General features: G+C 42.1%; 1 protein-coding gene across 4 annotated transcripts in view; it reads left to right on the top strand.

Moving 5' to 3' along the window:
• The window catches only part of sulf2a (sulfatase 2a), a 56,391-nt gene that overhangs the window by 16,461 nt on the left and 14,630 nt on the right, over nt 1-25,300 (top strand). For all 4 annotated transcript variants that reach the window (XM_074671901.1, XM_074671910.1, XM_074671882.1 and 1 more), the window contains one exon: nt 8,442-8,494. The gene's annotated coding sequence lies outside the window, so the exon portion shown is untranslated. The remainder of the gene's footprint in view (nt 1-8,441; nt 8,495-25,300) is intronic.

The following is a 25,300-nucleotide window of genomic DNA, read 5'->3' as shown; positions in this document are numbered from 1 at the left end:
TGACATTAGACCAGAGATGCACGATATATTGGTATCAATATCGGTATTGGCTTATGTTGTTCATTTTTTTTAACATATCAGCAATGGCGGGTGTGTAAAAGTGGGCCAATATTTACTCATGAGCCATTTTCTGGGCATCTGGACCGATCTTTCAAGACCCCAACAATATTGTTTTCCATGACTATATAAATACCAAAACTACCTAAGAAGAGTGGACAAGGAAAAATAGTTTGAAAATAAAGAGGGATATTGAAAAATTCAGTTTGCTTGGTTTTTAGTATGTTCACAATTTGATCATCTCAGATTGTTTTTGGTTTTTTTTCCCCATATTGATATCGGTGAATATCGTTTGTTGGCAATTACTATATAAAACATGGACAAAAGCATCCATGACGTCGCTCGTCTGTTCATGAAACTGTGAAATGAAGCCGATCCGCAGACGCAGCCACATTCGCTATGACCCCAGCTGTTAGTTTTTCTTCAAGCAGCTACAGGGCGCCTGGCGGTCACGTGACCTGAGCTGTGCCTCTGATCGGAAAATCAAACGATCCTAATAACCTCTAAACCGCAGAGTTAGGGAAAAAATCACTCACCATACAGTGTGTGCTGATAGTTGTTTTTCGAACCAGGCTGTAAATAAGTTTTTTAATGCTGTAACTGTTCTGTTTTTATGGCTGGGTTTGTATGTGACTTCCCGTATTTCTGCAGTCAGCCTCAAGCGGATTCTCGACAAACAGCAACTTTTAGCACTTCTGCATAGGCTTCATTTTTAGTAACCGGATGTTGCCCCTTGGTTGTTGGCCATAACAGCAATATCAATATCAGATATCAGTATCAGACGAAATTTTTATATCGGTGCATCCCTACATTGAACTAATGTTGCAAAGAAATTATTGGTTAAAAGACATGGTCATTTGATGAAACTGATAAATGTCACTTGGTGTAACCAATGTTACTCATAAAAAACCTAATATTGCTCAAAACATGACTATGATTATTATTTTATCAGCCTGCTACACTGTAAAAAAATAAACGTTTTGAACAAAAGTTTTAAACAAACTGACCCAAGAACAGAAAAAAAACGTTAAAGCTTACAGCATCAAAACCCACATCATTAAGTTTAGGAATAAAATGTTTTGAATATACTTTGTGATAAAACTCATTATACAGCTTATGGAAAACATACAGCAAAGTAGCACTAAGATGTTTTGTACTTTCAACTCACTTAAAATCTGAATTTTTATTTTAACAAAAATGTGAATGTGTGCCATCCAAAACCAGAAGCTGCATTAAACTGTGGCGATGTATCAGCTAAGCCAGTGTTAGATCTGTTATTGATCTGTCTACTAGGATAGAGTGATTCCTCTACCAGGTACAGAGAAATGAATTCATATGCAGTTGTTTTATGGATACAAATGACTGCACATTTTATTTTGCTGGAATTCAACTTGAAACTTGTGTTACATTACTTTCACCCACACACAGGGCTGCTTTGGAATATATTAAAAGTAGCCCGGCAGTAAGAAGCACTCTGGTGTTCCCTCCGAGTCCCGGTTCATCTCTATGTATGAGCTGCTGTTAACAGGTCCTGAGACGAGCCGGCATCAGGAGATCAGTGCGTAAATCTCGGCTCTGCTGCTCGTCTTTACTCTAATGATGGAGAGGCACAGGGCGCTTTGACGACTTTGCTCAAACACTCCTCTCTCAGCAGCAGCAGCAGCAGTCTGCGGCTGATAGGAGCGTATGAGGAGAAGCACGTTGCAGCGTGTTTATGAGTGCATGTGATTCTGCGTATGTTTTCACATCTCTGTGTGTCTGTGGTTGTTCCTGTGCCTTATCAGCTCAGTATGCACAGGGTGTCAAGGAGTGATTCCCACTGTTCACGTTTGGACGGCTGTTATGTGTGAGTGCAATACGATTTCTATCTCATCCTTCTCTGCTGCTGAGCTTGTAGAAGTGGCCTACGGAGACATGTAATTATATCCTGCTGGCCACAGAGTACTGGCTTCACTGCCCTATCTGTCTCAGGAGAGACAGCGGCTATAGAAGCCCCTCCTTACCAGCAATATCAAACAGCCCAGATACCATATCTCCCGAATTTGTAATAAATCCTTCCTCCAATCTCCTCCTCCAATCAACGTTTGGATCCTGGGGTTATCGTTGGCCTTATGCTACAGTTTTGTTACAGTTGTGAATTATTTATGACTGAATTAACTCCAGTTGCTAAGAGCAGTGATTGGGAGATTTGGGAACGTAGCCAAAATCTGGCTCAAAGCCATTTTTCCCCAATACTTTTCTGTCTGATAAGCAAAGTCTTCTCACTGTAGATGTAATTAACACCTCAATTAATTTCATCTACATGCTAACCAACCCCAGTCCTTCCTGTGCTGTGCTGTGTCATATCTCTCCCACCTCTTGTTTTCCACACTCTGTCTTTTCCCCTGACCGTGTGTCCTCTGCGGATGCCGTTGGCTCTGCTCTCACAGAGGTGTGTGCTGAGATGGTGTCCATTAGTAAGCGAAAACAAACAGACACACCCCACTCTCCTGGATTTAGGAAAACAATCAATGGGAGCACTCACGTAACAGCAGTCTAAGTGGCCCGTTGATGTTGTGATTAAATGAATACAGGATGCAGTGGTAATGACTTGACACTCAGCCCCAAAGATATTAAACCCATTCTTTTCTATCACGGATCTGTTTTTAAATAGAGAAATGAAGCATAATCATCCACCCATCCAGCCTGTGTAAGGCAAATTAACAGAAAACTATTTGGGAGTAGGGCTGAACGATTTGGAAAATAATCTAAAAGCGATATTTTTTGACCAATATTGTGGTTTATCTTCTGCATTATTCACTAAAAACAAGCAGCACTTAGTATGACCAAGATGACAAAGGATGCTGTCAACATACAAACAATTCTGTCCTTTAGGCCAGGCCTACATGGTATGATGAAATGAGATGAACTGATACATAAATTGATATATATATATAAATAAAACATATATTTATTTAACTATTACAATAACAGCAGGATATTGACTGATTGATTCAACTCCAACCCTTGTTTTTGACAGAAAAACCAGCATATCGACTTTTGCTGGTTTTAAGCAAGACTAAGGTTGTGTCTGAAATCATTCCCTACTCACTACTCACTATATAGTGAATAAGATGTAGTGGACTATATAGTCCACTACATCAGCTAAATAAAACCAACATTTCGGACACTACTCACTCACTCGCCAGCCGTTGACAGTGACATAATTATTTGTGCATCGTTCATGGACAACTGGGGATTACAGTTATAATTTTTCTCAAACACTACAAAACGGCATTGATTTCAGTTAACACTAATATTATACTAAGCATATTCTTGACAGCAGTCAAATATATTGAAATTTTTTTACACGTTATTTTCAAGTAAATTACCGTATATTTGCGCAGCAAATTATGATGTGTCTGAGAATTACAAGGTCCAGTGAATGCATCATCCGCGATTGCCAGTTCAGTGGCTAACGTCTGTGTTGTTTGTTTCTCTGCTCGAAGTCATGACACGTGCTCATCCGAGAGTTAAACAGAGCTAAGTGTTATTTTCTTACAGTTTTTAATGTTGTTTGAAGTCATCTGTAATCAGTAATCGTGTTATTAGCCATTTCTTCTGTTTGAACCTCAAAGCATTATGGTTTTTTGTGCTCACATAGTGAGCATCGCTAATACACTACTTTTTAAAATGCATTTTGGGATACATTGAGTGGATTATATAGGGTATGACCATGCTCGCTCAGATTTCTGACAGCACTACTAAATGGCGTATTCACTATTTAATGCATTATATAGAGCACTATATAGTGAATAGGGAGTGATTTTGAACACAGCCTAGGTACAAGTTGTTATATTCCCTCCAAGTCATTGAAACTTTTTTTTCTTTTGTCTTTCTTTAAACTGCAGCCTTTGTGATTTCATCATTACATTCTGTTACATTGCGATGTCAGGTTCAATTGGATAAATTGTTCGGCCTCAATTGGAAGGACAAGGGAGTAAAAAGCAGAGTGGGGCTCATTTAAAGACGTCATTAAGTAATTAAGCATCTTGAAGTACCTTTGTTATCTTGAAAAACCAAAACACTTTTGTGTTCTCCCATTACTCAATTAGCTCCACTTATCTCCCTCTCTCTGATTTTCACCCCTTTTCTTTTATTTTAGCCAGGTAACAACTTCAGCTTCTTACTCCCTTAGCACCTTCACCCCCCTCTCGTGCCTCTCCCTCAGGGTGTAGCAGCCATTGTGATGCCTGATATGGTTACAGAGCTCTGAAATTGAATTTTTCACCCCACCAAAGCAGTGGGATTACAGGTTTAAAGATTGGCGCAACACTGACCTGTTATTGAACTGCTTTTCCCACTGAACCCTGGTGGAGGAAAGATCAAGAGATTGATGGGCACACAGCTCAGGAGAGAGACAGGCAGACAGGCACAATCCTTGTTACTGTGGACGTACCTGGCAATTAAATGGATATGGAGTCTGGATTCCTCTCATGTCGACCACTCTCACACACTCCTCCTCAGTCTGTCCTCACAGCTCTTCCCTGTGTTTGATCTAATTCTAATCTAATGAATCGTTTGATCTTCCCTGCCTGACACCCAGACACACTGCAAGTTTCTACATCCAGAGTAGCTCAATTAGTTCTAATCCCCAAAATCTGGCTGCTGGTGAGCCAAGTGATTCTCAGTGATGTACGGAGATTTGAACCGTCCACCCCGTGCTTATGTTTAATGAACTGTGGGATTCCTTCACCAACCTTGATCCCCCAGCCCCCCCAAAAGATAGCTCATCACAAATCCAAATCAATTCCACCATTATTGTTCAGATGTGGCTGAGTGTGAGCTACGGCTGGGTCGGAGGCGCAGCAGACGAAAGTGAGAAATGAGGTGAGGGAGCGCTGGAGACAGGCAGCGAGCTGAATGCAACATTAAGATGTTGGCAGGAAAGGGGGTATTCATTAGTAGTGGTCCATAGTGGCGGCTTGGTGAACTCTTAATTGGGAAAGAGACAGGCCTGGGGATGGGGGATCAATACGGGCAGAGCCAGGGTTCCAGCCCACTGAAATCAATCAGCCTCAAGCCCCACAAGGAGGCTGTACCAAAAAAAACAGGCTCAGACTCCGTCTCATTTACCCTTTCAGTCAAACTTCATCAAGATCAGCAGACAGACAGCTCATTCCTGCTCATCTCTGTCAGAGACGCGAGAGTTTTCTGCTTGTTTATATTTATTAAAGGCTCATTTGATCTTACTGTTGGCCAGCTTTTGGTTGACATTATAGTTTCAGTCCACCTCTGCCAAGAACAGAAGAACATTGTTGCTCATAAAACATGATTCATTAACGAAGGAGAGCTTTATGGAGAGGAATATTAAATGAACTCCTGGCGTATTTTTACTCCTCTGCTAAAAATAGTCACTTTTTCCTCTTCATCCTCTTCATCTTTGCCTGGGTAATAGCCATCTTTCTGCCCTGTCACTTTTTGATGTATCATCCTCTTACTCACATCAAGGACAAGGCCAGGTGTCGCATTTTCTCTGAGTTGCCACGCTTGTCACACTGCCTTGTCACCCACAGCCTGTTCCAATCTCCTCCCTTCTTCCTCCCCCTCTCTGCTTATTCATATTAAATCTGTCACTCCTTTATTTTGGCGAGACAAAAGGAAAGTATATCACTTTTGCCATTCGCAGCCCGCGGTGTCTGCAGAATGCTGCGAGTTTATGTGGATGTCATCGTTAGCCAAATAAAACCCTGTCAGGAAAAAATGATATATCTTCTGTTTTGTATTGTTGTCGCAGAAGTGAAATTCCTCCTCCTCGCTGTGTCCTTGGCTTCAAATGGTTTGTCAGTTTTGTGTTAAGCTATCCAGGAATATGCTTCACAAAGGCAGAGCAGCCTTGACAGTGGTATCAAACAGTTTTTTTTTACAGCTCCAGATGGACTAACAGACAGACAGACAGACAGGCACAGGTGTGTGGACTCCACTCTCTTTGATGCCCATGAGTGGGGAGCAGCTGGGGTCACAGACATGCCTTGGCGAGGAGACACATTTGAGCTTACAAGGTTCTCCGGTTTATTCTTAGCCCTGCTGCTTTTAATCCAGGCTGTGTGTGTGAGTGTATTTGTGTGTGTTCATCGCTACATTGTTTGGTGTAAAGCATTTCACCAAAGACTCGCATGAAATATCTGAGGCTCCATCAGTAGGGGAAGATTAGGGCCAAGGTTTACAGAGTGGAAATAGAGATGTCAGCGAGGTGTGCCTGGCTCAGCTGTTTCCATGTTGGACTCTGACACGTCAGTCTGAACATGGATCCCACAGTTTGACTCTTTTCAACACGTCTGTCCCGACATACGCAAAGCAAAGCCTTGTAGTTATCTCAAGTAGAGTCTGTTAAAGATGTTGTATCAGAGTGCAGATAAAGAGCTCAGTGGGAGCAGCATCTCTTAGCACCTTAAGCTGCTAGTTTTAGCAGTAAAAAGATTTGCTCGTCTTCTTCTCTGCAGTTGAGGTTATAAAACATTATAAACTAATTAACATTATAATCACTCAGAAAGTCCTCAAGGGTTGGAAGTAATCATGTTTAAAATTAGACAATTTTCACACCATTATTTCCGGCAGAGGTGTAACTAAAGCACTTCCTGAACCACTGCTGACTTCCTGAGGCATCACAGCAGGATTTTATCTTGTGTGACGCTGTGTGTTGCAACAGGGCCTAAAAGCGTGTTTACTGTAATCTTACATTTACTACTGCCATGTTTTTGTTTGAGACAGATGTGTCACCGTCCTCAGGATATGTGAGCATAGAAGAGAGCTTTAGTGGCAAGGACTGATTCTGGACTTGACTTTCAGCAATCAGGCATCTGCTTGATATAAAGGTTTTTTTTTAATGTTATGTCCAGACCTTATGTTAATTTAATTTAATTTAATGTAATTGAATTTGATTTAAATTTAACTTATTTTATTTTAATTAAATTTATTTTATTTTATTTTATTTTATTTTATTTTTTATGACTTATTTGTTTCTATGTGTTATTTTAATTGATTTTACTTCTTTTATTGATGTTCCTATATGTTATTTTAACTGTGCAGCACTTAAGTAAACTTAATTTTTTTTTTCTAAAATGTGCTATATAGATAAAGTGGATTGGATTGGATAGCGTGCTATACATCAATCAGCAGAGGAATATCCAAGACAATGGCAGAGAGATCAAAGCAATTGACAGCTTGGCTTCACTTTACCAGAAAGGATGCTAACAATGCAAAAAGATTTTGTGCAAAGCTGTAATATTGTGCAAGAGTTAGGGATGCACTGATCCAACTTTTCTAGTTCTGATACCAATACCTGGGCTTTGGGTATCGACTAATACCTATAACAATCCGATACCAATGTTAAAAATTAACCTGATCTACTGTGGGATAAGACTGGTAATGTTTGGGTAAAAGCAAAAAATGAGTATATGGAAATACTGAAGTTAATTTTTATTTCAACTGTAAAATAGTTGAATGTTTACCAGAAAAATGATACTTTAATGTACACAAGTTCTACAAACAGCAACAAAAACTGCTCCCCCTGGTGGCTGGCTGCAGTATAGGTTAAAAAATCAGGCTTTACAGCCATTCCAGATGGGCTGTGGTCAGACTTTAAAAAATAAGTACACCTCATAGAAATGTTTCTTACGTCTGATTGTTGTGGTGATTTGAAGATATCATTTGGCTGTCTTGTATTCAAGTCCTCATTTTTCTGAAAAGTTTCATTTTCATTAGTTATACGAGGTTAAAAACGAGGCTTTACGTAACGTTTAGTGATTATTGACAGATGCCGTTTTTGTGTGTTTTTTTTGAGGATTGTAAAATATGACGGGAGGTAGAGTCAAGAAGTGATTAGACCCTCAAAAGAAAAAAATAATTGTTATTTTTGTTGCCCAGCTCCACTCAGATTCTCACAGAATCCCTCATCAGCTTTACTGCACAGACTCTGGCTGCACAACTGCTACAATGGCTGCACCTGTGACAGGGGTATTTTGGCTTCAGAACCGTACAATGATAAATGGGGGAACCACGCTGTCCACTCTACAGTCTATGGCTAAGAGCACCAGTAAAAAAATAAGGCTTAGAGCTTGTTGCCTGGATCAGCACCATGGATCGGCCCCTTTCTTACCGATACCGATCAAGCTTTAAGAGGTTGATACACCAATACCCAATACCAGGATCGGTATCAGTACATCCCTAGCAGGGGTGGCATATTAAAATATTAGAAAAATTCACAGGATAAGGGAACATGTAGGCATGACAATAAAGGCATGATTGGTATCAATAAATAATAATCTCATCAATACCCATCCCTACTTCAAAGTGAAAGTTGCATTTCTTTCAAGTATTCACCTGGACTTTGTGTTTGCTTTCAGAAGTCGGCAGTCAGAGTCTGAATCCTGTGGGAGAGGAGAACATCAGAGACAAGGTAAGGCTGCTCACCTCATACTTTATGTTCAAGAGAAATCTGTTTCTGTCCTCTCTTTTCTGAGGGTGGTGTGGGCCGGCTGCAGCTCTATGGTAGAGTCTCTCATTTGGAAGGTTGAGGGTTCAATCCCAGGTTCCTCTATATGCTCAAGTGTCAAGAGACCAATTGGTGTCAAAGTGTTTGAATGAGTGTTTTGAATAAAAAAAAACATCATTCTACCTCACGCACCTTTTGTGACAGTTGAGCAGCGTTTGTGGATGTAGGGTTATGTTTTGTTCCTGCACTCGCTGTAGGTGTTTAAATACACGCTTTGACACCGGGTTTCGGTTAAGTGCAAGGCTGTGTTTGCATGTTTCATCATTGAAATGTCATCACAGAGCAGCCTGACTATCTATCTTTTTACCTGTCACTCCTCCACAAGAGACACAAAGTCAGGTTGTGATTAATTTTTCTTGTTTCCATGGATTCCTCAGACTCAGGAACAAACAAACAGCACTGCAGGGCATAGTTATCATCAGCACTGTGGATAGATTCATAACCTCCAGAGGCGGCTTGTGCATCACGCTGCTTCAGTCAGTATCAAGATCACATCACCTCCTTTTAGCTCCCTGCCTGTGAGTAGCATTTCATTCTGCTCTGGAAGGAGTAAGAAAGGAGGAGGGATGTTGTTGGCCCCACTGAGGTGAGTTTGATGATGAAAGAGATCTGTGGGTGTTAGAGTTGTGCTGTGGCCACAGCAGATGTACCCTTTGTGGCTATCAGTCCAACAAGGTAGTAATGAAGAGAGGAGAGAGGAAAGTGAAAGGAAAGATGCAGAGAGACGGTAGTTATGGGAACTAATGATCTAAATCACCAAACAATCACAGAAAGAAATCTTTGATCCCCTCTGACTTTCGTCGATAAACTCGCTCATTTAAGGCCCCAACTTACAAACTGTGCACGATTTAGAGAGGCAATAAATCTGCATGATTTAGACACATCGTCAGTGCAGTGTTACCACCATCCTGTTGGCTGTTTACCAGTGACATCCTTGTGCGGCTGCTGTGAATCAGAGTCATCCTCTGCTAACAGTTGGATGGCAGCAGAGGAAGCAGCTCTCAGCACATGTGGCCACATTATGTACACAGCTGTGCACAGCTGACTCATTATCACTGGTGAGAACATCAGTATGTGACTGTAAATCTGCTCTCCTTTAGACTAACAAACAACCCAAAACACCCAGGTCCTACTGTAGCTGCGAGAGTTAAGCTTTCTACGTGCCTGCTTACACAGCTTTTCTTTGCGGAGCATTTACAGGAGCTGAACTTTGATATTATGCCTTGTCTCTGTGAAACCACCAACAGCAGACAGGTGAGTGATGTGCCTTTAGTAAGCTATTCTGTTTGAGGACTGATCTCCACTTCAAAACCCCAGCGTGAGGACAGCGTTCACCTCTCACTTTCTTCCTCCCCTTCCTTTGGCAGTGCAGGATAAAAACCAAAAGCCTGCAAGAGAAACTCTTCAAAGGCAGTGTTCATCTGCAGGGTGAAGACCTCATCAATTCAGTTTTTTCTCTTAAACCACTGTCCTTCCTCTGAGCTGGGGTTGTTTATGAACAGAGAGATGTGATATTTCTTTCCTCAGTTTGCAGATTGTTGCGTAAGGTGCTTTTGATATCTTATGAGAGAAGAAGGGATATTTTCCCCTGAACAATGTAGGATTAGCCTGTTGTTGGTGGCAATTTCTCCTCAGACTGCCGTCTCACATCCTCTCTGGGGTATGCATTGCTGAGCGTTTTCCTCACCCTCATTTTCCACATCAGCAAGATGGGACTGCAAGCTTGCTTCCATGCCCCAGCCTGCCTTCTGCCCAATGATTAAAAGTCAAATATTAAAGTGCTCTGTTGTGAGCTTGGCCTAATTGATTCTTTCCGCCGGTTGCGCTCAGAATGGGCTGACAGCAGGCGATACCAGGCTTTGTCAACATCGGGCATGCTGCCTGACGCTCAGGACGGCACCCCAATAAAGCCCCCTGTGAGCGTGCCAACCTGGTCGCCACACACAGAGGGGCCACGCTGCACTCCAAGCCAAGCTTTTATAGTAACAACACAGAAGCAGCTCATTCTTTTGCTGTGTGTCGGCTCCGATCAGTTGGCTGGGAAGTTGCTTTACTGTTTGTAAGAAAGTGGCTGGCTGTGAAGAAAGTGTGTGAATGTGTGTGTGCAAGTCTACTTTTGAAAAAAAAAGGAAAGCTCTTCTGCCCACTTGCGTAACCACTCTGCTAACTTAAGCTATCTGGGGCGACGGTGCTGAAAGGAGGTTTCAACTGAATCCCACTAAAGATTCCCCTCTTCTTCCTCTGATGCTCAGCTCTCCCGCGTTAAGATAATTGCTTTAATAGCTTTTAATCTCAGCTGTGTTTAACAAGAAGCTTAGCTAGCACGGGATGACACTGAGGATGTCATCAGGCTTCACCCAGCAGAGAGCAGGGCATCTGGTGCACGTCCTCTGATTGTGTTGTTTTACCCTCTCTTGACTGAGATGCAGGGATAGTTAATTGAATCTGTGCTGCAGTAAAACAGAGGCTCACTCCTCTGTAGATGGAGGCAGAATATCCCTGTCCCCCTCTCAGCTGCTTACCCCATGAATTTACTGGCCATTTTATGTGTGTCTTGAATGTTCTGCACAGCCTATTTATTTTTAATGCCTTTCTACTTCACTGTTGGGAGAGTGCAACAGAGATCTTGCTGCTTTGCATTGCTCATTAAGTGCAGACATTCATCCACAACGCTTTTCTCATGAATCTGATTGACCTTTTTGGTCCCTGTGATCCGTGGTAAAAGGTTATCGGCACCTATTAATCCTCCTCTGGTTGAAAAGCTGGGTATATCTCCTGTCCTGTCTGTCTCCTGTCCTGTATGACACTTTATGCTCCATCCAAGCTGAGGGGAAGGTTTCAAAGGTGTGTGAGGGTGGGATGAGGTCAGAGACCGGGCCGATGGTGCAGTAATTACTCTATTAGTGAAATGGGGCCTCATCCTGTGCTCTGACACAGCACTAATTACAACACAAGGGTGATGAACTTGATCGAGCTTCTGCTAATTCATGTTTTATAGAATAGAATAGAATAGAATAGAATAGAATAGAAAAGAAAATACTTTATTTATCCCCGAGGGGAAATTCAGGAGTCACCGCAGCATTTAAGAAAACAAAAGTAAGAAAGAGTATAGAAAGTGCAAGAAGGTCCATAAGAAATTAGATTACGACATCCCGTCCACCACTCGTCCACCACTCTCCAGCCCAGCCAGTCTCCACCTCCACAGGGTCCAGGACTGAGCCTCCCCAGCAGTCTGTTCAGTCTCTGTCTCCTGGATCCTGTCTGCTCACAGCAGGTGAAGCTCCTCCAATGTGGCACCTGCGTCCGATGTCAGCTCTGTTAGCCACGTCCGTGAACAGCACGATGCCGCTGGGTTAGCACAGCTAGCTCATCCATCCCCCGGAGATAGATCCAACGTTCCAAAAAAACGATGGATGGAAGGACAGGTCCATGTCGTCACCTCCCAGCTCACATCTGAAAACCAGCACGTCGTCTTCACCTCCTCCTCCTCAGCTCGAGGGAAATCATCAAGCCCTACACTAGTTAGCATTGACATGCTTCAGGCTGCTAACAGCTAATTTCACATGTAAACAATGCAGCCATGCTAGAAGTGTGAGGGAGAAAAGTGGAAAATGAATCAACTAAGAGGCAAGGTTAAAATAGTTTTGGATTTGTCATTATAGTTAAGTTTTAGTTAGTTTTGACATTTTTTTCCTTTACAGTTTAGTTTTAATTAGTTTTAGAGCGGGCATTCTAGATTATTTAGTTTTTATTTTTGCAACAAGGCTTAGTTTTAGTTTAGTTTAGTTTTAGTTTTTTCATACCTTATTAACCAGGTGCAGGATTCAAAAAGGTCAGAGTAAATATTTTGTAATACAGTTTATTTTCAACTCCAACATAGTGCCACTGCTCAGTCAATGCTGATACCAAAATGTTGGCTGCTGCCTTCAACACAAAACATAGTATAAACTTAAATAAACAAATATAAACATAAATTATGTAAAACAAGTTAATATGAGCTTTAATAATTAGAAACTTGGACTCTGTAACAATAAAGTCAGACTCACATGCAATGAAACTATTACAGATGCTCTGATTCATTGCTCCACTACGTTTCGTCGCAGCACAGCGCACAGCCAGTCAGTGCAGTAAACAAGCTCGTTCCTATACGTTGCTGTGATGGTGCCGTACGGCACTGACAACTGCTGAAAACTGTTATAAAATTGGTTGGGAAAATGTGTTGGATTAATTTAAATCCTAAAGGCTATTAATATTGTCAAAAACTATAACTAAGGAATTTTTGTCTATCATTTTATTTAGTTTGAGTTAGTTTTATGAACACAAGATACAGTTATAGTTTACTTATCGTTTTTGTTTTCTTTTCTAGTTTTTAATTAGTAAATAAAATAAATTAAATTTCAGTTTTTCGCTTTTAGTTTCGTTTTAGTTAACTATAATAACCTTGCTAAGAAGACGAGCTGCTTGCTGTTGGGTACACACAGATTGAAAAAAAAAAAAAATGTACAGCCTTTCCTCGACATGTACCTTTCCCCACCCGTGCAAATCCAGTGTGTTCAGCCCTTGAATTTAAACCACATTTCAGTGTGACTGATCAGCAGCAGAGTCCAGGAATGGGTTCCCAGCTGCCTCTGTGGTAAAGGCCACAGAAAAGTAATCACAATGTCCTCTCCCCTGAGAACTGAGCAGGGTTTCATTTTTACCTCCATCCTGTTACTCTCCTGCTGTAGATCCCAGGAGGGATCCAAAGAATGAGTGAGGGTCACGATCCCCGCCACAGGGGGGCTGACAGCTGGCTGCCTGTCTGACAGCAGCCTTATCGAGGGCTAATAGGAAAGAGTCAAGTCCAAAGGAGCACTGCTGTGACCTTGGTCTGGGCCTTTAGAGGCCGGTTAAGAGGAGGAGAAGGCTTTGAAAGGTAAAGAGCCATCATGAAGGAGGAGATGCAGGTACATTTAAACTTACCTCTGGTGATGGTTTAGTGACCCACAGGAGACTTCCTCTACTCTGTCTCTCTCTGTGAAGCTGGATGACTCATTTGGGGTGTATAAGCCTTAATTTCTGCACAGAGAAGTTATTAAAATATTGCTTTGATTTTCTTCAAAGTTGTGCTTTCATGGCTTTTTATTTAATAACTGTTTGTTAGTATTCCAGCAGTGCTTCGCTGAAAAAAAACTTCAAATATTTTTGTGTTTAAGCACTGATTAGCTTTTCCGTTTGGGGCATACTAAGTGAGATCAGTGCATATTTTTATTGTTTAATTGCTGCGTGCAGACGGAGACTGGACATATTCTCAGTTGTAGAAATCATCTCTTGTTTCTGTGATTCACTAACAGGGCTGTTTTCAACTTGATCAGTGTCTCGTTGAATCCCTTACCTGCTCAGCTGTCACACACAAACGTCGTCACCACAGCTACTCAAACCTTTTTGATGGAGTATTGAGAATTATTTTTGTGACTAAATAGATAGATTGAAGCTGGATATGACTCAGCTACAAATGTGCAACCCAGAAAGATGTGATTGTGTCCCTCCTAAGTCAGAGATACCGATCAAAGGGCGGTCATGCCTTCAGGGACAGCCAATGAGCATCAGCCGTCATGGAGGGAGAGTCACTACCACCTGATCAATCTGAGCTCTCATTAAAAGGCTGCCAAGCCCTTTGCAACCTGATACAATATCAATACTGTAGCACCACAGAGGGACCTCATGAGCTGTTAGGCAAGCTGCTGGCATGCTTGACTGTCATTACAGGGCGGGCAGCATGCCAAAGACCCCCTTTGTGAGCCACTTAGGCTCCCCCCATGGTCCCAAACACAGGTCAGCACAGACAGATGGGCCGTCTGGGCTGCTGTCCCGAGGACAGGCAGAGAGAGATGGATACCGACCTGTGGAGGAGGAGACGGCCTGAGCGCTTTCACAATGAGGACTGATGATGCGTGTTGACTGCAGTAACGTACACATTGCTGCGGTTTTACCTGAGGCTTGTTTACTGTGGGTACTCACTGTGTTGATCAGCAGCGTATAATTACAAAGACCATTTCACCTGCTCAGTTTCTAACTTAATAATGAACAAAACTCCACTAAAAAAACCTTTGAGTCTAAAATTCTTAAATCTTTTAATCTTTTTTTTTAAATAAGGTTTTGGCAAATATCCACATGTTCCTGCTGGGAAAGCAGCAAGAAGTGAACTGCACATTTCTGAGAGGAGCGCAAATGGAGAGAATTAAAGTGGACATACATAAAGCCTCTGTAATTCATATCATTGTGTGCAGGTCTCCCCTCTGTGCTCCAGTCTGAGCCCCCTGTGTGGTTTTAATAGGGAAGGGAGGGATCAGGATGCACATCCCTAAACCCCCGTAATCCGCCGACAAAACGACCAGAAGAAAGCCGGCGAGTAAAGGTGGGGGGTTAGGACAGAGAATGGGAGGAGTGAAGAAGTAAAGAAGTGGTTGTTGCCTCTCCAACCCCCGGGGGTGCTCTTTACACCAGAGGAGATGGCCCTCATGGCACCCACTGATCTCCAGCCTCTGAGGGTCAAGCATACCTCTGCTGTGTGGGGCCTCTCCTGCTTTCAAGAGCCGTTGTTTATCAGCTAAATAAAAGAACTTCTAGTCTCTAGAAATGGTCATTTGTGCAGCAGCTGAACTGTAACTCTCAGAGTATTGATTAATCTGGACTGTCTATAATTTATTCAGTGGGCGGGCAGCAGTTGTTTACTGAAAGCTGAAACCGATGTAGTCTGTGATGATCACTAATTCAGGGCCATTAGCGGCAGTCCCCATTGCAGGTGCTAATTTAATGATGGGAGTGAAATGGTATGTAATTAAAACACAACAAATAACAGCTTTAAATCTATGAGTCCTCTGGAACGAGATCTCATTTCACCAACAGGTGTGCAGCTTCCACACTAGAGACATTGTTGAGGGGATAAATCCTTGTCTGTCTGCATTCCAATAACTTTCCTCTCATCGAGCTTTTCTCTCTGTGATGCAGCTTCTAGGAGATCATATTTAGAGTGATGTTTGATTTCTCATTCTTGCTGCAGTAACACAATGTCATCCAGAAGTCACTTGGCTGCACTGAGGTCTCAGTGAGGTAGTTAGGTTGGTGGGACAATGGGCCCCGACTGATTTGTATGTAATCCATTTAGCTGAGATGTGACACACTGTAGGGGGGCTTTGCCTCCGGTCAATAAGTGCCAATAAGAAACAGCTATCACTCAGCGGGCTGCCCTGTCCACCAGCTTGCTCACTTGTTTCAGCTGTCAACCCCTGTCCCAAAGGAGCTGGCAATTGTGCGGCTCTTTCGGACGCATCACAAATGGCTTTCCCATACAAACCTCAAAAAGACAGGAAAGGCAAGGACACCGGCGGACTGCAAAGCAGGCTCATTTCTCCCCGACATCTGAATAAACCAATCTGAAGTGAAAACAGCCACGTATTTACAAAACACCATTGACAGTTTCTCATTCTCTCAGCCTTAAACCCATGGAGGTGGAGCTGTGGGGGTTGAAACCCAAGTCAGGGACAATCGAGGCTCTGTTTGTGTTCTCTCTAACACCTCTGTGTTCTCTTTGGGCTCTCTTGGAGCGTACCGCGGGCTGCAGAGGAGGAGGGGTAAATGCCTTGACCCTGCTGTGGACCCTGACTGAAGCTCCTCAAAAACCTGCAGACCACCACGCAAGCCCCGAATGCCACAGGGTTGCTGCTGGAAACCGAGAACAGGAGCACAGAGGATGTATAAATCAGATAAAAGAGAAGCCGTCTTCTTCTTAAAGGATGGAGACTGATTTCAGTCACAAACGCACTCATTGCAGCTTGTTTGATGTTGTTTGTTGTGTTGTTGAAACTCCAGCTTGTTATGAGGAGTTTCTTCATTAAGTTAGTGTATTGGACCTGAAGGAGGAGACACACACACACACACACACACACACACACACACACACACACACACACACACACACACACACACACACACACACACACACACACACACACACACACACACACACACACACACACACACTTCACTCACATCATGTGCTTTTAGAGCAGCTGAGGCTTAACAGCTCGAGAACAACAGGAAGTGATGTTGCTGTTGATTTCCTTCAGATATGGAGATAATTAGCCTGGCTGCTGTTCTCGACTTGAACACCTTCTCGTCGTTCAGAGCAGTTTGAAGCCAGAAACGCAGAGCGCGTGTGTTTGTGTGAATGTCTGTTGCAACGCCTGCATGTGTGTATGTTTGTGTAATTATGTGTGGTGTACATTTATAGTCAAAAGAACAGACACAGGGAGTCTGTCAGAGCTCTTTGTTCCCCAGCAAAAACACATCATGACTGAGTCTTTTGTCTGAGCTGACACCATCATGCAGTCTCGTTCTCTTTCTACCTCTCCTTCTCCCTCAGTCTCATGTCTCTTCTCCTAATTCTTCCACCGAACTATTCATCCGTCATGCCGTCTCTCCCTCTGCTGATGAAAACATTATAAAGATAATGCGCCTTGTGGCTTTAGGAGTTGCAGAGATGGAGATGTTTTCTTTTTTTTTGCATCCAGCTGGGTGTGGACCAAGCTTTTACTTTGTGAGGAAGACTTCCAGAGGATGACGTGTGTGTTTCATTCATAATTTATCAGTATGTTTTTTTATTAGCCTACTTCCATGCAAATTTCACTTACATACTACTTTATACTATTAATATTTCATGATCAAATTTGAAGACTTGCTCTCCAAATCGCACATTTAACACACTTTATATGAATTTTCATGGCACAGATAGTATGTGAACACCTGGAGAGACACTGAACTGTAACTAGGGATGGGTACCTTACACATCTGAAATTATATGGTACCAATGCCTGGTACCTGGCAATTGATATCTGTATTCAACAGGAACAATTTTCAGTACTTTTGTGTCTTATGTTGTCATAAATATTGTTTGATGGTAAAAAGTTTTTCTATTTAACATTTTTATACAGTTATACAGTTTCATTCAGAGGATGCTTTTGGCCTGAAGAGAAAACCTTAGTAAGTGCAACAAAGTGCTACAAATTATTTGGCTGCAGGTGCTGCTAAGGATGGGAATTGATAACATTTTGTCAATACCGATGCCCTCACCGATTCTGTTGATCGATCTGATTCTTTATTGATTCCCTTATCAATTCCTGTTGTGAATTTTCTTGGTACAAAAAGTAGCTTTACAGGTTTTTCTGTGTCAACAACATTTAATTGAGTTCATACTGTATGTGAATAAAATGTAATTGGTCCCTGGGTCTGGATATTTCTGGGCATAATTATACAGAAACAGGTAAAAACTGCACACAATGTGACATTGATGTACCGTGTTGTAATATATTAATAATTCAAGTAGGCCATCTAGTGTCTCAGAATGGTTATAGCAATGGTTTAAGTTGTTTGGAAGCTTTTCATAGCTTTCGATTGCCTGTTAGCTTTTGACATTTGAAATTCTCAGTATTTTTTACAAAGAGTTGATGTGATATGTTTCTGTGATGGAAATTGAAATTGTATTCTGAAGCCGAAGTTATACTGATGTATGCTAACTGCTAGCATATCAATGCATTTTCCCATATATGTTAGCATCAAACTTGCGATATTTTGTTATTTTGGTAAATAAGGTGATTTATACCATTTCCAATGTACTGAATATGAATCTCCTGAGAGAGAGGAATGTACATTTCTTTATGAAGTCATTTCTTCAGTAAAACTGTAAGCTGAAAATCCTGAAACAGTTTTGTTGGGACACTTTATCTAACTGCTGAGCGAAGATAGCTGCAGCAGAGGCCCGGCGGCTCCAACACAATGTAAAGAATTGATAAGGGAATCGTTAAGCACAAAGGCTAACGATATGGATTGAAACATTTCTTATCGATTCTCAACAGGAACTGGTTTTTGATTCCCATCCCTAGATGCTGCCATTAAGTGCAATAAGATTTTTTTTTTCCTATGTAGAACAACGTGTCCATTATTAACCACAATTAATCACTACAAAAATATAGTTTAACCTTCGTTGTATTCAATAATCAGTGCTAAACGTTCACTAAGGGCTGGGTCTGAGACCTTCTGAATCATTCTACCCCTGAGGACAAAGAGGAGAAGGCTCAGCTTAAGTACTTTAAGTGTTCCCTGAACAGATAAATTTTCAGACATCTCTTAAAAGTAGGAAGGGACTCTGCGGATAGTATGGTGTTTGGTAATTCATTTCACCATTTGGACACAACAAAGGAGAAGAGTCTGGCTAGAGATTTAGAGCCGCGCTGGGCTGGGAGCACTAGACGTCTTTAACAAGCAGAGCATAGTGGGCGAGAAAGAGTGTAGACCTGGATGAGGGACCCCAGGTAGGCAGGAGCCGTTCTTTTCAATGTTTTGTAAGCCAGAATTCGGTCAGTACTCATAAAAGTACCTAATTCAGTACCCATCTTGAAGAGCATGAAGAAGATTTTTCTCTCCTCTATGAAGGCTATCTGTAAAACTTAAAGAAAACTGCAGTGAGGACCTGATCAGAGATTTATTAAGGTAACCCCAAGACTTTGTTGGGTGCGGGAGCTTGGCTTGCAGTCAGTGTCCAGTGTATCCTAAAGGTGTTCTGAGGGTGTTCAGATCCAGACTTCCCACAGCCTCTTAGTTTCTTTCAGAACAGATGGGAGAAATTTTCTGAGTCTCGACTTGAGTTAGATATTATCATTCACTATCAATGGAGAGTTCACGCTCTTTTTGGGCTTCATGGAGATAAACAAGCACTGGAGCTTGTATGCAGAAAAAATCTTTCTTTTAGTGCTTGAAAAACTTGTAAAAAAAATAGGAACCCAACTTTAAGATAAGACACTTTGCTTGTCTGTATGTGGCTGTGAAAAGTGAGAGCTCCTCCAGCCAGAGTGCATCGCAGCTTCACCCTGTTTCTGAGGGCAGCAGACTCACTGCAGGATTAATGAAGTGTTAAGTGCTAAAATTACGCTCATTCATATTTCACCGTCTGGGCTGCACATTCCACATGTTTTTTAAAGGTTAGGGAAGAACCTCGATGAGAAAAGAGAAACACATGAACGTAGAGGAAAACACTTCAAGAGTCAGTGCAGATATGAATATTTCACACTCAAGTCTGCTCATTGCAGAAGAAATCTCATTTCCTCACTTCTAACGTCTAACCACTGCTCTTTGTGTCTGTGTATTCAGACAGAAAATTGCTGTGCAGGTTCTGACTGTCATCTTAAAATGTCTGCAGAGTGCTGAGCTTATCTGAACCGGGGGGAAATCTAAATTAAATCTTCCCGGTGAATGGGATCAGCCCCTGCATTATCTCTTGTCATCCTCAACTATTAAAGTTACTTATTATAGAGTACGGTCACATTTGTCAAAGAAAGTGAAGGTGTGGTTGTAACCAAAGGACGGGTTTAAAGTCAGTGAATGTGGTTTTGAGTTATCAGACAGGGACTTCAGAGGTAGTGTTGACCATGCTGACCCGTGTAGTGGCCATTGTTTCAGATGTAATGAAACTGTTAATAGAGAACAGATCTGGGGGCTGTAGACTGCTTAAAGCTAAAGACGGTCCTGTCCTCAGAAAGATTATCATGTGGACTCTCTTCATCACAGTGAGGAGCATGGACCACTTGCTAAAACTCTCAGACACAGAAGTTTAAACACATCAAGCTGCAAAATTTGTAGCAATGGTTGTCCTGGGGGCATGACGCAAAACATCAACAACAGTGTGTTTCTGTGATTTCAGGATGAAAATGGACCTGTCCCTGTAACATAAAGTTTTTTTCTGTGGGGATCCTTCTCGTGATGTTAAATACCAGGCCGGTTGAAGGAAATAATAAGCTTTTTAAGACATCATGCTTTGATCAGGCACAGTTACTTTCAAAAATTAAGGTAGAGACATTACAGCCTACTGCATTATATATTTGTGTGTGTGTGTGTGTGTGTGTGTGTGTGTGTGTGTGTGTGTGTGTGTGTGTGTGTGTGTGTGTGTGTGTTTTCAGAGAAAGAGCTCTTTGTTCTTTACCTTCCTGCCAGCATCAAAGAGAGGACATAAAATTATTGTAGCAATAAGCGAACAACGTGGAAGAATTAAACAGCTTTGGAGCCAGGTTTTCTCTTTGGAGTTGATAAAGACCACAAATCCTGACTGAAAGAGAGTGAACATTAAACTCATAGTCACAAAACGAAGAACCTCCAAATGTGTTGAACCCTTTAAAAACTTGTTTCGTACATTAGCAACTTTATTTCCATTAGATAAACCAGATTGTTCGCCAGAGGTTATAATAGGATGACCCTATCAATTCACCAGTATTGTTTTTGTGAGACAAGCCAAGAAGCCCTTTTTTCTGACTTGACAGCTTCATCTTTATCTCCCTCCTGGCAGATGCTACTTTATTCAGGTCTTTGAGGAAATATTTTTTAGGTAATTTAGAATAGAATAGAATAGAATAGAATAGAATAGAATAGAACTCTGTTGGCACAAGAAAGAGTATAGAAAGTGCAAAAAAGGTCCATAGGAAAATAGATGATGACAGCTTGTTCATCATTCTCCAGTTCAGCCAGCCTCCACCTCCACAGGGTCCAGGACTGAGCTTTCCAGTCATGCTCCATCTCTGTCTCCTGGATCCTGTCTGCTTAAAGCAGGTGAAGCTTTTTCAATGTGGCGTTGATATCTGGTGTCCCGTTAGCCTTGTCTGTGAATAGCATAATGCTACTCTGCACTCTGGTATTCTCTCTGTTGCTGGGTTAGCATGGCTAGCTTGTCCATCTTATTGGAGATAGATCTTGAGTTCCCAATAACGATGGATGGAAGGACAGGTCCATGTCACACAGCACATCGTCCTCACCTCCTTCTCCTCACCTTGTGGGAAGACGTCCGGCCTAACACCAGTTAGCATTGACATGCTACAGGCTGCTAACAGCTGAGTTCACATGTAAACAATGCAGACATGGTTACATGTAGGATCTTCAGACAAACACGGGAGAAAAAGTAGTAAAAACATCACTGACGCCACAAAAAGTTTGATGTCCATGACCAACAAATGAGCCATACAAAGTAATGATCCTCTCCAAATAAAAGATTACAAAAAAGAGACAAAAAAATTACAAGAAACGGGCAAAAAAGAGAGAGCTGCTGCAAGAGGCAGCCATAGCCAACAGGGCGGCGCCTATTTCTTATCTGAACTTCCTGAAATTGCCTCTTCTGTCCATACTCATGCAAGCAATATGGATGAAAACAGAAACAGAGCTTTGGCGTCTTATGGCGTCGTAACGCTTGTTTTATTGCAATGCTATAAGCAGTGCTTGGTTCTTGGCCAGTTTGAACACTGTGATACAACTTTTAAATGTCAGCTCAACTGAGAACTGATGTGAAGAATATTACACCTGCTAAAATATTCAGAACAACATCACAATCTTTAATTATTCTACTTTTATATAACTGTTCTACAAGAAGTCCATAAATAAGTCAAAAGAAACAACAGACAACTGTTTTTCACTCCAGCTCAACTAGTTTACAATTCTTTTTAGTAGTTTTTGGGGATGTTCTCTCTTTTATCAGAGAAAGAAAATGCAGGGAGAGTTTGAGGCAACAGCCAAACCAGCGACTGTGCCGACAAAGCCTGTAGCTTTAGTACATGGGACTGCTAACTGAACCTGAGGTGTTTACAGAAAGCTTTAAAATGTATCCAATCAGCCCTGTGAGTTTTGAGGTAGCAGCTTGAATAATCCACTGAACACCTTTTTGTGTTTTATCATTTAATAGAATTCAGGTCACCTTCTGAGGCGGGCTGATAAAGCGCTCTGTCTACAGCTGCACATTACCTCTTGTTCTTCAGAGTTCTTGGTCAGAAGTGTTTGCCCTTGCTATGTTCTGAAAGTGTTGATAAAGATTGAGGCATAGCTTGTGTGGGACATCATGACGACGGAGTCTGTCTCCGATTCTGCCGGTGGAGTCGAGCCGAGCTTTGCTGAACAACAAATGAAGAACGGAAACAAAGTATGGCTTCCCATTATCATGAAAAAAGCATTCCATACTGTATTGAGGATGGTGAACCACAGACACACAGTCACACATACATGCACACACACACACACACACACACACACACAGACAAACTCCCCTCAGAGAGAGTTGCTCTCGCAGAGATGCATGCCGTTGCAGAATTTGCATCTGAATGCAAACTTTTGTTGGTAAATTCAAGGGTCCTTGGAGATTTTGCACATTCTGTTAAGAGCGAGGCAGGCCAATAGGAACAAAGTCACACATTAGCAAAGCCCTGCCAGCCTCAATTATGACCAAAGGGACTGGCTTGATAGTGTTGCAGTGAGCCACATTCAGAGCGAGTTGTGTCGAAACTTTCCCGACCCTTTACGTGGACTGGAATACAGATAACAGCAAAACTCTGCATTGAGAATGCCAAAAGAAAGATTTAAAAGTTGTGCTTTACCACAGTCTTTTTCATTTTCATCCACGCTAGATGCTCGCTTTGGTCTGTATATCTAGTTTCCATGTTTGGGGAGAAATCCATCTGTAATGAAAGTGCTCAAGCTTTGTTCCCCGCACACTCCACGTATGCCCAGAGGTTCCTTTTTGTTCACACTATCCTCATCATTTTCTCTTTATCTCTCTCAGCCTCTGAACAAAGCTGATGAAGATTCCAGGAGTCTGTCTTCAAGCTTCTGGGCTCTTGCCTCCATATTTCTTTTGCATTATGAGACACAGCTGATTAAATTGCCAGTGTACGCCATGACTCGTCCTCTTTCAATGTGTAATAAACGTCTGATTTTTCCCTGGGTGTTCTCGTATCCTGCCCGTGTTTGGAGGCTCCACATTGGATGAATCAGACTTTGCGCCTGTTTAAAAGCCCGAGGAGTTTTATTTAAAGTGAAAAAGTACATTAACGCCTCTGCAAGGTCTATGGAAGATTCATCAGGCACTCTCCAGCTTTCTTTCTGCCTCACTTCAGCTGTGATACTCGTGCTTCAGATGTGTGTTGTTGGCCAATGTAACGTATCTGTCCGTTGGTCTGGGTGTGTGTTTTCATCTCTCCACTCTTGCCACCGTCTTCACCGTCACGCCGGTGCTGTGACATGGCCAGCTCTGTTGTCACTACATTCATAATTTAGTCATTTCAATAAAAGATGGATGGCATTAAGTTTTCATCCGATGATGCAGTGCTGCTGTCTCTTGGAGCCTCTTTACAAGCGAATGACTGATGAGCAAAACTTTCCTGCTCTGTTCTGACTTCCAGGCATCACTTGGCATCAGTATAACCCGGGATGATCCTTGTTCCTCCAACATGCTTTTAGAGTCTTATTCCCTATGATCTCATATTCTGCAAGCCTACTCTCCAGCTCTTCCTCCCTAAGCCCCGAGCCTTTAATGAGTTTTGCTGAGAGTTATATTTACTTGTGTTGTCTTGTGCTTCTGTCTAAATGGCAAAAATTCCTCTTTCATTCTGCGGCGTCGGGCTGAATCAGCACTGTCGCTTCGCATCTTACTTAGTGCAAAAGAGCTGATGTTGGCAGAGCTCTGTCAGGAAACACGCTTTGAATCATCCCAGTTCACTGAAACAACAAAGCTTGCTTTATTTTATCGATGCATACAAACCATCATGTTGGTCATGTTGTCGGGAGAATAAAACGGCTAAAGACTGTTGTTTTCTTCAACGCTTGTCCCTTCCTGTTTATTCACTCATTTTGAAGGAATAATGGCTTCTGTCTGTTTGGACGTTACGGTTTCCAGTGCCTTTCTCTGTGTGGTTTCATGTAGCATCTGCCACCCAGAAAGATAAACAATACATGGAGATAAAAGAGCAGGAGGGAACAAACTGGAGAGGAAGGACTATGTGTCAGTTAGAGCTGATAAAAGGCTGAAAATCCAATTAGTCCTCAGCATCATGGGAAGAGGAGGCCTCGTGGGGGTAATGTCAGAATATATCCTCCACTGCAGCGTGTCAATAACACGACATTTACATATTTGGCTATTGATACATCAGCGTGTAAAATCCAGCTGGCTGTTTTTTCAGGGATATTTTTGGTTCTCCTCACTGATGGGTTTGCCTGCATCAGCTTCTCAAACAGATAAACAACTTTTCAAAAGGAGAACCGTTCCTTCCACACAAAACACCCCCCTCTGAAAGAGGAGGACCACCTTAATTTGAGCACGCTGACTCCATTCTTTTTTCACCGGAGATGTCCTGGAATCCATTTTTGTGGCAGGCTTTTCACTGCCGGTTTCAGATTCGAAGTTTAAATTTGTCTTTCTTTCATCCGTTTTTTTTTATTTCTTGTGGATTTCCACATTTCTGACATCTTTCTTTTTTCTTCTTTTTCATCTGAAGCCATTAATGAATGCCGGCAGTAAGGGGGGCGCTTGAAAAGAGCAAGGACGATTTCAAACAGCATAAAGCCGAGGGTCAGAGCTCGTGTGCTCCTCCAGGGGGGAACCACACGCCCCTGGGAGGACGAAACCTGAGCAAACACAGCTGCCGTTGCACATATTTGGATGCGTTTGTATATACATATGCAGATGGCTCGTATTAGTGTGTAGGTGTATGATTTTGGAGAAAGACAGGCCATGAAGGAGGATGAATGTGTGGGTTTTACAGAAAGACTTAGATGAGCAGAACCAGGACAGTGAGTTGGACCAGAGGAACAAAGAGCTTAGTGTTGGACTGAGGAGCTCTCATTCAGTCCCCTCAGACTTACTTCATCTCC

Source organism: Halichoeres trimaculatus, unplaced genomic scaffold, assembly GCF_033239565.1.
Source record: "Halichoeres trimaculatus isolate MK-OKI-2021-1 unplaced genomic scaffold, fHalTri1.1 fHalTri1_scaffold_1, whole genome shotgun sequence".
In the NCBI taxonomy this organism is placed as follows: domain Eukaryota; kingdom Metazoa; phylum Chordata; class Actinopteri; order Labriformes; family Labridae; genus Halichoeres; species Halichoeres trimaculatus.
Note: the sequence above shows the minus strand (reverse complement) of the source record. Positions and strands in the feature narration are given on the sequence as shown.